This window comes from Watersipora subatra, chromosome 2, assembly GCF_963576615.1.
Source record: "Watersipora subatra chromosome 2, tzWatSuba1.1, whole genome shotgun sequence".
NCBI lineage: Eukaryota > Metazoa > Bryozoa > Gymnolaemata > Cheilostomatida > Watersiporidae > Watersipora > Watersipora subatra.
Window position 1 is genome coordinate 47637279 of NC_088709.1, and position 16711 is coordinate 47653989.

Here is a 16711-nt window from a genome sequence, read left to right on the forward strand (position 1 = left end):
GCATGCAACAACTGAACGGTGAACCACCCCAAAAGAACCATTTCTATACATGATATCGGTGAACTAGTTGGGCAGGCATACCCTAAAGCTTTCACACGTGAAAACAACATCAGGCTTCAAAGTTGCTGGCATATGGCCATTCAACCCTGATATATTTACAGATGACGATTTTATGGGATCATACGTTACTGAATAGGACAATCCTAACCAGAGAAGCCAGTTAAATACTGATCCAGGTAAAGGTGCATCAAGTCAAGTTATAGCTACTCCAACACAACCAGCTGCAACTGCTGCCTGCCCTAATAGCCCTACACCAGAAGAAGTGCGACCATATCCAAAAACCCCACCTAGAAAGGGCAACAGAGCTGGGGGTAGACAAGGCAAGTCAATAGTGCTAACACACAATCCGGTCAAAGATTAACTGATAGCCAAACTGACCACAAAACAGGTAATTCATCGTTTTAGTAGCATATAAATATATAGTGGAAATAATTGAACTGACATCAGTCTTGTTCTATTATTTATCACTTGCTTTCACCCAAGTTTAAATGTGACTGTGTTATGTAGAAAGGAATGCGACTAAGCAAAGAAAAAAAATGAAAAGAGTGCTTACACCTGAGAAAAACTGTGATGATGAGGAAGAAGCTGAAAATCTGGCTACTGCTCTTGAGTATGACAGTGATGACTATGTGTAAGAGAACTGTGATGTCAACACAAAAAGCATAGGATCGTTTATTGTTGTCAAACATAGCAGCAGCAAATCTGTGGCATATCATGTAGGACAAATCTAAAATATTGAAGATGACTCGGTTAAAATCAACTTTTTAAAGCGGTGTGGGGATTCTTTTGTTTGACCTGATGTAAAATATGAAGATGTTGTGCTGCAAGACAGCATAGAAACTATTTTGCCTAATCCTACCTCAGTGGGTGGGACTGCACAAGTGTGTCTGAAATTGCAGTTTGCAGCTGATGTTCCTAATTTTAACTAACATTATTATTAACTTGTAGTAATAAACCTGTCAGGCATACTAATGTATGTGTATATGAAGCTGTGATAGCATAAACGTTCATATTAATTAATATGTATAATTTAGATGATTGTTATTCATGTAAAAATAAATGTTGTTTCAACTAAAGCATACCAACCCAATGAACCCCATGACCTGTCCCAGTGTACCTCGACATCTGGGGTACATTGTGTGACTCAATAAAATCAGCAAAAACACATAAGAAAATAAGTTACATAGTAATCATTAAAGGGGAGTCAACTCCAATGGTCAGACTACATATTCCGCATTTTTCAACTTTTTTCGAGCAATATGTTCCAAACAATTGCAAAAACTCGTTTTTTGTCCCAATATACCTCACTCTTCCCCACAGGTTTTACAGAACCACCTCGCACATTTGGACTCTAGATGAGACAGCAACTCTGCATCATCCTTACTTAGCTCGGCACACTTAAGATGAATCCAACAACAGCAAAAGTCACACAATTTGGAGCTATCCTCTTGGTCCTTCAACCGACCTTTGCATTTCTCCCAACAATACTTTCCTTGATGATTAGATTTATTAGACAATGGTGACATGACAGTCTGTAAAGGTGTACCTTCCCGGTTTACCCCCAACGCTGCCAGAGTATGAACTACCATCATTGCTCTTGCCATTCGGTTACAAAATAAATAAGTCGTCAGATACTTTTGAGCAACTCAAAGCAAAAAGCCAAAAAATTAAAATAATTACAGACCTCCATTGCAAAAATAAAAAGAAAATATTTTCTACTCACTCTGTAAAATGATTCACAGAAAAATTAAAATGCTTGTTTTAAAACCAAAGTAAGAAAGTGCAGAGACTTTCAATAAAAATAAAAAAACTACCAAAAATGTACCAGTCGGTGTACATGTACAAAAACACGCACAGCAGCGCCTGAGGCAGCCGAGCTGCCCAGCGCTAATAACGCAGGTCACTATGTTATGTTAGTATAAAACAATGTAGTAAGAACAAAAATAGGATAGGTATAGAAAGAGTGCTTTATTTAAAACTGAAAATTAAAATAACGCAGGTAGGATATATGGATGGGTATCATATGCATGGGTGAGTGCATTAATGTATTGCAAATGAGATTCAGTCCGGTCTAGAATTTTGAACGATGTCAACTTGCTGAATATAAATAATTAGCATGAATAATTCTGCTATATCTGCACATAGTATGATCAATTATAGATGAAAACCTATAGCTCCACCCACTAAAACTTGCGTTCAAAAATGCTAAGAAAATTCACTACGGTAGTGTAGAATCAATCGCTTGGGAAACGTCAAGTCAAGGTATTATTCACAAAGTATTAATCAGAGATTATAATGCTTTGGAAACAGGTAAACTTATTTCAATGAAAATCATAAAGAAAAATACAAAGGGTCAGACACAAACTTTCAATAGTTGACTCAACCAAAAATAAAGTGATGACCGAAAACCGCACAAAACACGCTAGTTACAATTCAAAATACGCAGCAAAAATAGCTCAGGTTCTTCACAATACAATTTCTAAACAACCCCTATTTGATAACTCAAATTGCATCAGTTCTAATTCGAGGCTATGTAAAATTAGCAAGAAAATAATTAGTCACTTATTAGAGAGAAGACAACTTCTGTAAGTTGTAAAGATGCAAATCAGTAAGTTTTCAGTAGCCTAAAACAAAAACGTGTTGGTTGATAGTACATGTTTGCTATGTTACGATGTTATGCTAATTGCAAAACAGAAGCTTTATGAAAGAGAACTCATAAAAGTGTTAATTAACAAAAATATTGCAAAAACACTAACATGATAATAGGAAAAATAAAGTAAAACAGAGTCTTTTAAAGCTAACTATTTTAGCTATCTAAAGCGTAACAGAAATGCTGTTATGGCCTGTTATTCTACAAATATACAGTGTAGTTATGTGGCATATGTGCTGTTTACTTGAGCATATCATGGCAATGTGGCTATAATGTGGCAATAACAGTGCTGGCAGTTTTTATATTCCACTTTTATTTACTTTAATAAAATGAAGATGATCAAAAATTTGATAGCTTTGAAGAAAAAAAATGTTATGAGAAGCAAAATTCAGCAATGGTGATCTTGTCAAAAACACATTTTTGTTAACATTTGAAATTATTTTTGATGTTTGAGATGGTCTGACTGTCAGCATGTTTCAAGATTAAAATTGGTCAAACTCTTTCCTAGATACAACCACCAGAAAAAAGATATCACTAGTGGTGATCATTGTTAAAGTTGATATTGACTACTGCGTTCTAGGTGCTGCGCTACACACCTGTATTATGTGAGTCGCTTTGCAACTTTGAACGCCATAATTACACTTGGTATGTATGTAAATGCGTGTAAGTGGATGCCATTATATGTAGAGTCACAGCACTACAACAAAGTCAGCACAGCCATAGCTCCTTTAGCTGCCATGGGGCTTAATTTACCGGAGCGAGTAAGTTTGCGATATTCTGGATCAGTTTGTGGAGCATCTTCTGCTGTATATCAACTCTTCTCGCAGTCATCACCTTCTTTATATACATGCAGAGGTTTGAGTATCAGGAGAGATCAAACATATTTCTCAGCTGGTGTTACCTCATGGTCTCCATCGACTGCATGGTTCATCTCATTATTTGACACGAGGCTGCAGCATGCGATGGTGAAGTTATTAGATATGAGACAACAGGCCTCGCTTTTTTCACGACTACATTTTTTTAGCCTATTTCTTTGGCATGGCCTCTTCTATATGGTGGGTGATTCTGACCTTTATCTGGTTTCTCGCAGCGGGCCTCAAATGGGCTCAGGAGGCTATTCATAGCTGTCTGCAGTATTTCCATCTCATCGCCTGGCTAGTGCAGTTTATTGCAATCATAACTACTAACAACATCGATGGCGACCATTTCATCGGAATATTGTACATTGGAAGCCAAAACATGACTAATCTACGAAGATTTGTTTTGGGCCCGCTTAACTGTATTTTCTGCTATGTACTTCTTTTTAGTTGTCGGCTCTTGTGTTCAAATAAAAGAAGTCATCTAGTACAAGAGTCATCTTATGACAGAAAAGTTAGACAAACTGATGATGAGAATCAGTATTTTTTTCTGTATTGTACACTGTTCATGCAACGATTGTGATAGCATGTCATTTCTATGAGCAACATTATAGAGCAGAATGGGACCGAACGATTACCCGCCTGTGTGACCGTTCAGGTGCCAAACCAAAGTACTCAATCTACATGCTAAATTACTGTTAAATTCATGTGTTTAGCTGTTAGTATTAATTTGGGCCTTTGGGTATGGTCTGGAAAACTTCTTACTTCTTGGAGAATTGCCTGCCTGCTGCCGAACAGCAGCCGACAAAAATAAGTACACAACGGTTACTACTTACATGACAACAACAATGCTAGCTTTTCCTTCAGCGACATCCACTAGCAACAAAGGATGTCGTTATACTGTTTTGAGTCATACCCCTAGCCATGTATGAGTTATACCCAGTGTGGGAGTTATCTTTTCTTTGATAAAACTAACTGAATACTGTTTCATTGACTACAATAGGTTTTTTCACAGTAGTTTCATTGTATTTTAAGCATTCTGTTTTCTTTGAGCTCTAAAAACAAAATTGTATTTTTGAATTGACCGTTTCAAATATTTTCAACGCATTAATTGCCAGTGTTTTTCACAAGGTATTTTATACTTTTCTTAGACTATTTCATGTATAGCAACTTGGATCTTGCTCTTTAATAAAAGTCACCTAATCGACTATTAATATATGTCAGCAATTCAAGTGCTCAATTGTACAACAGTGATGCAACAGAGTAATAAGAGTGGCTAAAGATGCCAATTTTAGTTCATTCCTAACATAACAACTTCTAAACTGTAAGGTCGACATCAACTTGAAACCCATTGATTTATGAAATAGACTTGAACTGTTTATTACAAAAACAAACATTTAAGGATCTAAGGTTACCTTTGTCAGATATTAGTTCTAGAACCTATTTTGCCAAAGAAACCAGAACCTACTATGACCTATGATGACAAAAATACACACAGAAAGGGAATTTAATTACCTATTCATCTTAACACAACACAAAAACCACCCAAAGGATGTCAGATGCTAACTAGACAGGTAATCAACAAATCACTGTATCTCACCATAACATATACATTTATTTATATACTTATTTAGATTCAACACGGACCATCAAAATATTGCATACACATTGTACGGAGAGAGGTGAGAGCTGAGCGGCCATCCAATTCTATATAGAGCCTGTACAGAGTGGAAGAGAGCCTTCACGCGTACTACATGTAGGGCTGGGCCGGTATGGAGTTATCCGCTTATACTGAACCGAAGGATTCTCGGTATCCGGGAAAACTCACTATTTTCGGTATTGCTACGTTATCTTTAGGCGGTTTCGATTTTTGGTATTTATCCGTTTTTTACCTTTAGTAAAAGGTTTTTTGGTTTTTTGGCAGTCTATCAGTTACCCATAATGCTTTTTCGCGCCACACGAGATCACGCAATAATTCGTAATTTACATTGACGCGTAAACGTTCAGTAGCGCAATTTGTTCATTGAACTGTATTGGAATAAATATGTCAATGTAGCTATACTGGTATAACAGTAACTTATTACTTTGCTCTTCAGACATTAATTCCACGCGACAACGCTCATTCCAAATTTTGCTATGCCACCATCTAAAGTGTGGGAGTTTTTTTTGCAAGGACGGCTCAAAGTTTAAGAACGCAAACGAAGACTGTGTCACATGTCTCATTTGTAATAAAAAGATGAAGCAGGTTAAAGAGAGTACCAGCAACATGATGTGTCACTGAAGAGCGGCTCATGCCAATCAACTGTATTCATCATCGTCATCATCGCCCAACTCTAGTCAGGGACCACTTAGTCGAGGTGAGACTTAGAAATAAATAAATTTAATATGATGAATTCATATCAATTAAACTATACTTTTAGATAATTTTAACTTTAACTTTAATTAGATAACTTACTATACGAAATAAATTGAATTCGTTTAAAATTCAATTAATATAAATTCAATTCATGAAATCTGATTCGTAGAATATCCACTGAATGATACTGAACCAGAGACGTGAAGCATGAAACTAATGAAATGATGGCTCTCTTGTTATAAATAAATGACAAGCTTTGCATGTATTGTTTGGTGGTACAAGAACAAGTAGAAGTACATGCAACAACATTGATTGATTGATCTGAAGACTTAAATTCAAACAATGACAATTATTCTTGATGATGTTTCCTCATTCATGAGAAGTTCCGCCTGCTTTTAATGTCTAGATACCAAAACTGACAAAATCGATTAATAACTATCATCTCTATTCTCTATGACATCAGCAAGATGATAAATTGAAACCTTTGATATGTAATATTTTTCTTTCTTACTAGGTTTTAAACATAACAAACCTATATATATAGCAACATCAATTCAAAGGAATTTAGATAGTTTTAGAGTGAATGATTTGGAGTTGAGTGATACTGAGAAAACCTTTGGATCACAGCTCTCTGATTCGCTATTATCACCATCTACCTCACAAGTGACCTCTATATCACATAGAACCACCCTCTCAAGAGCTTCCCCCAGTGATGATGAGCAGGGTGAGTTTGACTGCAAATGCTCATTGTTGTTGGTACAGGATGATTGTCAATCTTAGTGTGACAATAGGAATAGATATTGTCTGAATGTGATAATTTTAACCAATGCAAGTCACTGTACTAATAAATTTAATCGTACATCAATCACCTGATATCTGATGGTAAAACATAATTGTATTACAGGTGAATATTCGTCATTCGTGTTCTTTTTAGTAGATGTAACTTGTATTGAGCCGGTTATTGACTCAAAGCCTGTTAGAAAAACTCCCAAATTGTCTAAGGCTGAATCTATACACAAGCTGTTCAGAACACCCTATTCGGCCAACTCAGCGAACCATGATAAACTGACAAAGGCTGTGGCATCATTCATATTCAAGGAGGGTCTGCCCATCTACACAGTTGAAAAGACAGGGTTTAGGGAGATGCTGGCAACATTTGACCCACTGTAAGTGTAGTGTATGCTAGTTTCATTAAAGATATAGTATGGAGCTCTCCCTTCATTTTAGGCTCTCAGTAGATTAAGAAGCTGGTGTTGCGATCAAAGAGCTCTACTGCTATATGCTGATCATCTTGGAATGATCATTAATTTGTATCATTAATTTTTATTGTTCTCTGATCTAGGTACACACTTCCTAGTAGAAGCTACTTTAGCCGAACCCTATTACCAGCTATGTATCAGGAAACTGTCGACATTGTCAAGATCGAGCTCAGTAGTGTTTCCTAATTCAGCGTTACCATGGATTATTGGTCATCCATCACCAAGGATCCATACATGGCCTACACTGTCCACTGGCTGACAGATGACTTTCAGCTGAAGACACAATCTTTGCTAGTGAACTTTATAACCAACTACAGTTATGTGTTTTTTTATTACAACGGTGTTGATTAGAAAACATACATAATCAAAACTCAAATAAAGCAAACCTAGACTCCTGATATCCTGCTTCATTATATTATAACAACAACTGGGTCAACTTTTATTTTTATCTTGCTACTTTTCTTCACCTGCCTTTTGACATCAGTAATTTAATTTTAGTGAATTTAGTCTAGTGAACTTATTTTCTATCGCTTAACATTTCATTGATATATTTGTTTTTCTTGTGGTGCGTTAGACTGTACTGTTTCAGTCTGTAGTTAACATTTTTTTATATCTAACAAGGTTTAATAGTATGGTGGCTTCCAGCTTTCCTTTATGCCTTGAACTACACTTCATTGGTGATGAGTGTTGCAACTATAGATATAATAAATTTATAATAATTAATAATATTGTATGTATGGTTAGAAAAAATATATTTTGCCAGATGTAATCATTCACTCTACATTTTCTGCTCTTTTTAATGTGAATCACTGTCCAGAGAACCATACCACTGCAAATATCCAGGTGATGTTGGACCAGGTCTTGAGGGACTGGGATCTTGAGGCATCTAAGCAAGTTGCTTTGACTACTGATAATGCCTCCAACATCAGCAAGGCAGTCACTGATCAAGGTAAACAGTCTCAATAATCAGCTTTTGAGTTTGTTATGTTACAACTATAATATTTCATCTTATCGGTAAAAGGTGGGGAAATTTTTCTGTTCAGATCCCAGACCTATTAAAGCTGTCAATCCAGTTATTCTGTTTTCATTAGAAAAGTCAATAAGGGACATGTGGTTTTCTTTTTAATTCGCCAATTTATAATCGATTGTTACCTTTACTGTCATTTGTCACTGTTTTAGGCTGGCTAAGAGTGCAGTGTTTTGAACACCGTCTTAATCTTGCTGTGCCACTGCTCTGAAGCAGTCCAAGGAGGAGATAGCCCCTGCTATGTTGGCAATGAAAAAGGTCATCAGTCACTTTGCCCACTCTCACAAGAAGAAGAGTCTTTTGAAGGAGGCGCAGGTAACAATTCAGTTTGCTCAAAATGAAGTTGTGCAATGAGCAATATCACATCAGATCGGGCATTAATATCTGCCATGTTTACCCCTAAAGACCCCAGCACTCGCATAGGATCAAAATCGGTTTTGTCTTGTTTTTAATTTAGTGGTGTCTTAGACAGTTTCATCCATAACAATACAAGTTTGTATTTTACACTACGCCATTGCTGCAGGTACATGCCATGTTACATTTGTATAATTTTCTTTGTCACATAGGATAAACTCAACATCGAGAGCCATTCCCTCATCAATGAGTGCCCCACAAGGTGGGAGAGTACTTTTCAAGTGATAGAGAAGTTTCTAGAACAGGAGAGAACCATCAGATTCATAATGTCAGCTGACTACTCGGCTACACACTTGCTACTCTCTAATGTTGAGTTGGAAATTCTACAAGCCATTCACCATGCATTGATGCCACTTGCACAGCTTACTGATTTGTTATCAGGTTAGTTTAATATTTGTTTGAAAGTATTTCTTTAACGTTAGAAGTAAATTTAATTGGCTTGGTAGTGTTTAGGCATGAACCACCAGGGCTTTATTATCTCCCTTCTCCTTTCCCCTTCCCTCTTTTCCTTCACTTTGCTCGTATAGAATGGTTTGTTCAATTTTTTCACTTGCATGTAGCCTATGTCCTCAGTTTCAAAAGTGTGGAGCAGCTCCACACGTTTCAAGTCTGAGGTCTTAGACTAATTTGCATGATGTGTTGCTTTGATGGCCAGCTTCATCAAGTGCTAGATTGAGATTCTCAAGCAAACTCATGTGACTGACTTATGTGGTTCCATTGTTACTAAGGGAGACAAATGTCACAGTAAGCAGTGTGTTACCGACACTCATGCTCATCAAAACTAAGATGGTGGCAGAGCCAGATGAGGCTGCTCTATCATCAAAGCTCAAGAAGGCAGTCTGGAAATGTATGGATGACCACTTTAAGCCTATTCCAATCAACGAGCTATACCAGAAATTATCTTTGCTGGACACTAGATACAAGGGATGGTTCTTTCCAGGAATTGAAAGCAGCGTAAAAGAAGAGACCAAGTCTCTGCATGGTGCCTGAACGTGAAGGTTGATAGACTTCATTTTAATGAAAGATTGTACAAAAATTTTTATTTTACTCGACCATGCCATTCATATATTCATATATATATATATATATATATATATATATATATATATATATGTAATAAAAAAAGTGGATGACAATTACGACACGAGTTTCCACCATTGTCGTCGCAGAACAAAACCCTTAAAACGGAAATGATAGCCCTAAAAAGGGCTGAGGTGGTTGGTGAGACTACTGGCACTCAAAAATCGATTTTGACTGGTAGCCCGAGAGGGTCACTGTCGTCCCCGATAGGATCTACCAATGGGCGAATGGTCTTAGACCCGACTTCATGCTTGTAAAAGCGAATGAGCTGTCAATCAGTGTGTACCCGTAATTGTAGACGTCAGAATGCGCAAGAGTTGATGACGTCTTTTCTAAGCCTATAATCCGGCAGCTTCAAATTGCTAACTCAACGGATCTATATTACGTTCATCGCAATTCAGACAAATTTGAATAGTCATTTATAAGGCGCACGCTTAACACTTGTTCAATGTAGAGTGTATGTATGTGTGATACTAGCAATTTTTTTTATGTTAACCATTTATTACCATATTGTTCTAAGATTTGCATGTTACTATACAGACACAAAAAAAAATTATTAATACTCGTATTGCGTGATTAGTTAGTGACAAATGTTATCGTTTTTGTATTCGAAATATGTTATTGTGGAATTGGTTGACCTGATTACTGTGCAGCCAATCAATGTGTGGATTTTTCTTGGGATTGCTATATAACCTGCCAGTTTGATCATTGTTGTTGTGTTACTGCTTGGTACTGAGAGATATAACACCAATAAAGATACTGCGTTCTTTATAATAAGCTCTGTTTGATTTTCAAAAGCAAATAGGGTATAAAATTCTTGTCACTGTTTCTGCCTTTAGCATTGTGATATTAGCCAGCGTATCATAGCTGCTTTCACTATAAATGCTATTGACCGAACATCAAGAATTATTGCGCTTGGCTTGCTAGGGTGTAACAATTGAGAGAAGTCACCTTCGAGTCTGTTTATCGGCTCACCATCGAGTCTGTTTATCGGCTCACCATCGAGTCTGTTTATCGGCTCACCATCGAGTCTGTTTATCGGCTCACCCGCGAGTCTGTTTATCGGCTCACCATCGAGTCTGTTTATCGGCTCACCATCGAGTCTGTTTATCGGCTCACCATCGAGTCTGTTTATCGGCTCACCATCGAGTCTGTTTATCGGCTCACCATCGAGTCTGTTTATCGGCTCACCATCGAGTCTGTTTATCAGATCACCCGCGAGTCTGTTTATCGGCTCACCATCGAGTCTGTTTATCGGCTCACCATCGAGTCTGTTTATCGGCTCACCATCGAGTCTGTTTATCGGCTCACCATCGAGTCTGTTTATCGGCTCACCATCGAGTCTGTTTATCGGCTCACCCGCGAGTCTGTTTATCGGCTCACCCGCGAGTCTGTTTATCGGCTCACTCTCGAGTCTGTTTATCGACTCACTCTCGAGTCTGCTTATCGGCTCACTCTTGAGTCTGTTTATCGGCTCACCCACAAGTCTGTTTATTGACTCATCAAGTTGTGTGAACTCGCTCTTGAGTTGGGAGTTGTCTATCCTTGTCGAGTAGAATTTACTTCATATATATATATATATATATATATAAATTGTTTCCTCACCCCGGATACCCCGTATGGGTGGTAAATTCTGCTCTAACTCGGGTCTCCTACCAGAGACCTGTGAGTTTGAGCACTTGCCTCAAGATCTTAGCTGTTCCCAATAGCGCACTTTTCTGCAACTCGCCTGAGTTGATTGTTGTTGATATTTGGGCAAGCCACATTTTATGCGCCGGTGTTATTGCGCCTGATGCCCCAATGACTACTGGGATTACAGTTGTTCTTACATTCCAGCATTTTTCAATTTCTTCTTCAAGAGGGAGATATTTTTCTACCTTTTCTTTTTCTTTGCTGGCTATATTGTAGTCATTGGGTACTGCTATATGTATTATAGTAGCCCTCTTGTTCTCCTTGTCTACCACCACTATATCTGGTTGGCTTGCTAGGACATGCTTGTCAGTTTGGATGTAGAAGTCCCAGAGGATCGTAGCGCGGTCATTTTTATTCACCTTACCAGGAGCTTCCCACCAGTGTTGTAGTTTATTAAGGCCATACTCGTCACATAGACTTCTATACACAATACCTGCGACATGATTATGCCGCTCAGTGTATGCGCTCCCTGCTAGCTGCCTGCATCCACTGATGATGTGTTGGATGGTCTCAGGTGCATCTTTGCACAGTCTGCATCTAGGATCGTCTCTAGTGTGATAGATTTTCGTTTGGAGTTGCCTTGTTGGGAGCACTTGCTCCTGGGCTGCCATGATTAGCGACTCTGTATTGGCCGTTAGGTTTCATTTGTTCAGCCACATATATGTCTGGTGAAAATCGCCAACCGTAAATATTTGTTGGTGGTAAGCACCATGAAGAGGTTTCGTGTGCCAGTCAATTTCCTCATCATCAGGGCGTAGGTCCGTTGTGAGAGCAGCCGATTAAAATTCAGCTAGCAACTTATCTGAGATGGCCATGGAGGCTGCATATGCTTTGACGCTTTGCTCTTCCTAAGCTTTGAAACTAGTTTTTTAACAAGGATACAAATTTAAGTCATTGATTACTAAGGTGATTTACAAAGGTCATTTAGTACAAAAATCATAGAGTACAAAGGTTATTTAGTACAAAGGTTATTTAGTACAAAGGTAATTTAGTACAAAGGTCATTTGGCACAAAGGTCATTTAGTACAAAGGTCATTTAGTACAAAGGTCATTTAGTACATAGGTCATTTAGTACAAAGGTCATTCAGTACAAAGGACATTTAGTACAAAGCTCATTTAGGACAAAGGTCATAAAACCTTGGCTGGTCTATAATCTATCACATGATCTATTATGCTATTTAGGGAAAGCACTGTTGAACCCATACCACCCGTTAAATACGCCCCCCACCCCCCCCCCCCCCCAAACCCCCCCCACCCCCCCCCCCCCCCCGATGACCGCATCCATAAACAAAACCAACAAACAAGCACGCAGATAAGCCGATATAGAAAGGCACTTTACTGCACGCACAAACAAACACATGACATGACACAACTATAGTGCACAAACTAACTTGAATGCGGCACAGCAGAAATAGCTTATGTAAAGGATTTGTATTGCCACCTTTACAAGCTCTCCATAAAGAAATAACTCAATGAGCTTTGAGTTTAATGCATGTATTTGCTGGGCTTTTGATTACAGAGTAAAGCATTCAACAGTTCATAAGCAAGCGAAACTGGGCTCTGCTTTTTTCTTCTCTTGGCTTTGCCTTTTATATGAGTCTTTGCTAGCAGGCCCCTCTTCTTACGTATGGCCCAAGTCGAGCTGGTCCAAGGTGTCCTGAGTTGCGCTGAGCTGGCCGAGCCAAGCAGTCAACACACCGCTCTTCACACTCAGCTTTTTCATTAGGACAACAAAATTTTAAAATACATGTAATTCTGATTACAAGTATATAATTTAAAACATATAGATTATCATTTTAGCAGAGAACTGTTAAAACAAAGTATTTTGCTGCAGAGAGCCACTGTATTTACCAGCTAACATCACAAGAGATGACTGGATAGAAGATTACCCTGAGATTGTCCTGATGGGGTATATTACCCTGAGAGGGGTATTGTCCAATGTTCCAACATAGTCGATACTTGCATGCTTCTGCCTGTCCAGCAAAAGGGAAAATCGTTTGTCAATCGAGAATTGTCAGTAGGAAACTTTCTTATTAAAAGCAATAATGTAAGCAGACATACTTATTCTGATTTAGTTTTTTGTATAAAACTGAGAATTTCACATACTCTGCTGCATAAAGTGAGGTACTTACATGTATCATAGCAAAGAAGAGCTGTGTCATCCCGTCCACTTACACATATACTGTATGATACTACACAGTCACCTAGCATTATCCATTATCCAAACGCCGTGACTGCGACTTACTGCCCAACTTTTGTTGGGTCAATAATGACTCCTGAACTTCTGCTACCATCTTCTTCATCTTAATCTTACTCTCACTAAAAGAAGTGGGCATGGCAGCCATCTCGAGAGAAGGTCATCTGCCTGCTACCTACTCCATATATAGAGACACATATCCCCTCAATATTATCTCTCGATCACCTATCACTGTTTCTGGTCTTGCTATATTCTCAACTCCTGGCCTCATACCTACCAAATTCTCTCTTCAACAGTGTCTCATTTGGGTTTTCAACTGTTTCTTGGACTATTCCAAGAGGATATCTATATCCAATATCATACCCTCTTGTACTACCCCTATGGTTCTGGAAACAACTGCTTTCCTTTGAAAAATTCACTACCTCTTATGTAATATCAATACTCGAGCAATCTCCAGAAGTATTTGTTATTAAGAGTCTGTTTGAGTTATTCACTGGCTTGCAAGCTACGGTGTGTGTGTGTGTGCGTGCGTGTGTGTGTGCGCTCTTGTATGTGCGAGCAAGCATGCATGTGTGTACCGGTATGTACACACATGTGCGCATGCTTGTCACACATTTGTGAGTGTGTGTGTCTGTGTGTTTCCGCATTGGCAAACATAATTGTCCAATGGGTAAACAAACTTGAAGACTAAATTTGAATGACAAACCTATATTTCTCAAAGTTTGTGTGTCATTCTAGCTATAGTTATAAAAACCTTGGAATAAAGAATCAGTACAACAGAAGATTTGATCTCAGACTCTCTGGTTTACCAGTCTAACGCTTTACAAAGTTAACCACACAAGCTGGATGCATTCAGGTAATATATGCCGGTATGTCGGAGAAAATATGCTAGCGCATTCAGACACGACACAAATTGAATATGTAATGTCATGTGAAGCTGGTAGTTTTTATTAGTAAGCTTACTCAAATTATCCATTGGCATTGTGGCAGGCGAATAGCAAGTGGCGGGCAACGCATTACATCTCATTGTTTATAAGCTGATTTTTAACCCCCGGACAACGCCGGGTAGCACGGCTAGTGTGCCGATAAACCTAAGTGGCAAATTTCAATACAAAGTTTTAAGTTGGCAAACTAGTTTTATATTGTGATAAAATTCCTTAAGGTGCCAATCAGCGTTTTTACATCAGCAAATACACAATAAACAATGAACACTAGACTGTACGCAATACAGAGAGCAGTGTTAAATGTTCACCTTATCAATTATATTTATATCAAATATTCCATAAATTCTACAGAAAAATCAAAGAATATTAGTGATAACAAGCGCTTAAGATATCCACAAACAAAATATGTCAACATACATAGTTTCAGTTAGTATATATAATATCAATAGATTGTATAAGTATAATATAGAAAGGGTATTTCGCAGCCTGCTGATAAGTGTTGAGTGTCTAAAGGTAATCAGTGATAATACTATCCAATACACACAAATGATTTGCATAAACCAATCAGCAGCAAGCAAAGGTTCACTAGACATGTGGGTAGCAATCCTTAACTGAGCGCTTGTGTTTCAACATGTATATTTCCTCTTTTTTGCTCTCAAATTGTAATCAGAGGATATGAGGGTGCGCTTTGAGAATCCTGGAAAAAGGTAGAGCTTTCGGTGGTGTGTGAAAGTGCAGATTGATGTTGGAACAATTCCTCCGAGTTTCTTTTTGGTTTTTCTGATACTAACTTGGCGTACTCTCTGTTGAACCTAAAAGGACCATTTGAAATTCCCTGTACATGAAATTGACATATTTTTTTAATTTTGACTTGTTCACTCTTTAAAAAATGATTTTCTGTTAGAATACCACCTTCTTGAAAATTAATAGATATAAATTAGCACTTACTATCTTGAATAGACTCTCAACATCTCTGTGGCATGCATGTTTGTAGAATGTATAAACTAATATCCGTATGAAAAGGGATCCAATTGTGGGAGACCTTGTTGCTATGTAGGCTTTAAAACAAAATATAGTCCGTTATTGCACTCTAACCAGGTATGGAAACTTCACCCTTTTATGACCTGGTGTATAACTTATGTTAGTATAAATAAAGTAAGTTTTTAGATAAACGTAATTAGAAGTTTGATATAACAATAATAATGATAATAATAATTAATTGAAATGAACGCTTATCAAAATTATCACGATTGGTTGAGCTTCAGTTGAAGTTGGATTGAATAATAACTACACTTCCATTGTTCTCTCACTAGCTACACTAATACTACTACTACTACTACTACTACTACTTACAGTCTACTACTACTACTACTACTACTACTACTACTACCACTACAGACTAGAGATGATTAATAATGATAATAATAATTAATTGAAATGAACGCTTATCAACATTATCATGATTGGTTGAGCTTCAGTTGAAGTTGGATTGAATAATAACTACACTTCCATTGCTCTCTCACTAGCTACACTAATACTACTACTACTACTACTACTACTACTACTACTACTACTACTACTACTACTACTTACAGTCTACTACTACTACAACTACTACTACTACTACTACTACTACTACTACTACTACTACTACTACTACAGACTAGAGATGATTGAATACAGTTGATACACACATTCACTGCTAGGCTTCATGGAGAGGAAGTCATCCACTGTTAGCACAGTTGATGTAGTTGAAGGAGGCTGTGGTTCATCCTTAGAATCTGTGTAGAAAAAAGACTGTCCTGGAGTATTATAAGTTTGATATAACAATAATAATGATGATAATAATTAATTGAAATGAACGTTTATCAACATTACCACGATTGGTTAGTAGTAGTAGTAGTAGTAGTAGTAGTATCACTACTACTACTACTACTACTACTTACAGTCTACTACTACTACTACTACTACTACTACTACTACTACTACTACTACCACTACAGACTAGAGATGATTGAATACAGTTGATACACACATTCACTGCTAGGCTTCATGGAGAGGAAGTCATCCACTTTTAGCACAGTTGATGTAGTTGAAGGAGGCTGTGGTTCATCCTTAGAATCTGTGTAGAAAAAAGACTGTCCTGGAGTATTATAAGTTTGATATAACAATAAC

General features: G+C 37.7%; 1 pseudogene; it reads left to right on the forward strand.

The window, feature by feature from the left end:
• Positions 1-2087: 2087 nt before the first annotated feature.
• On the forward strand, positions 2088-4381 carry LOC137388262 (frizzled-5-like; annotated as a pseudogene).
• The last annotated feature ends 12330 nt before the right edge of the window (positions 4382-16711 follow it).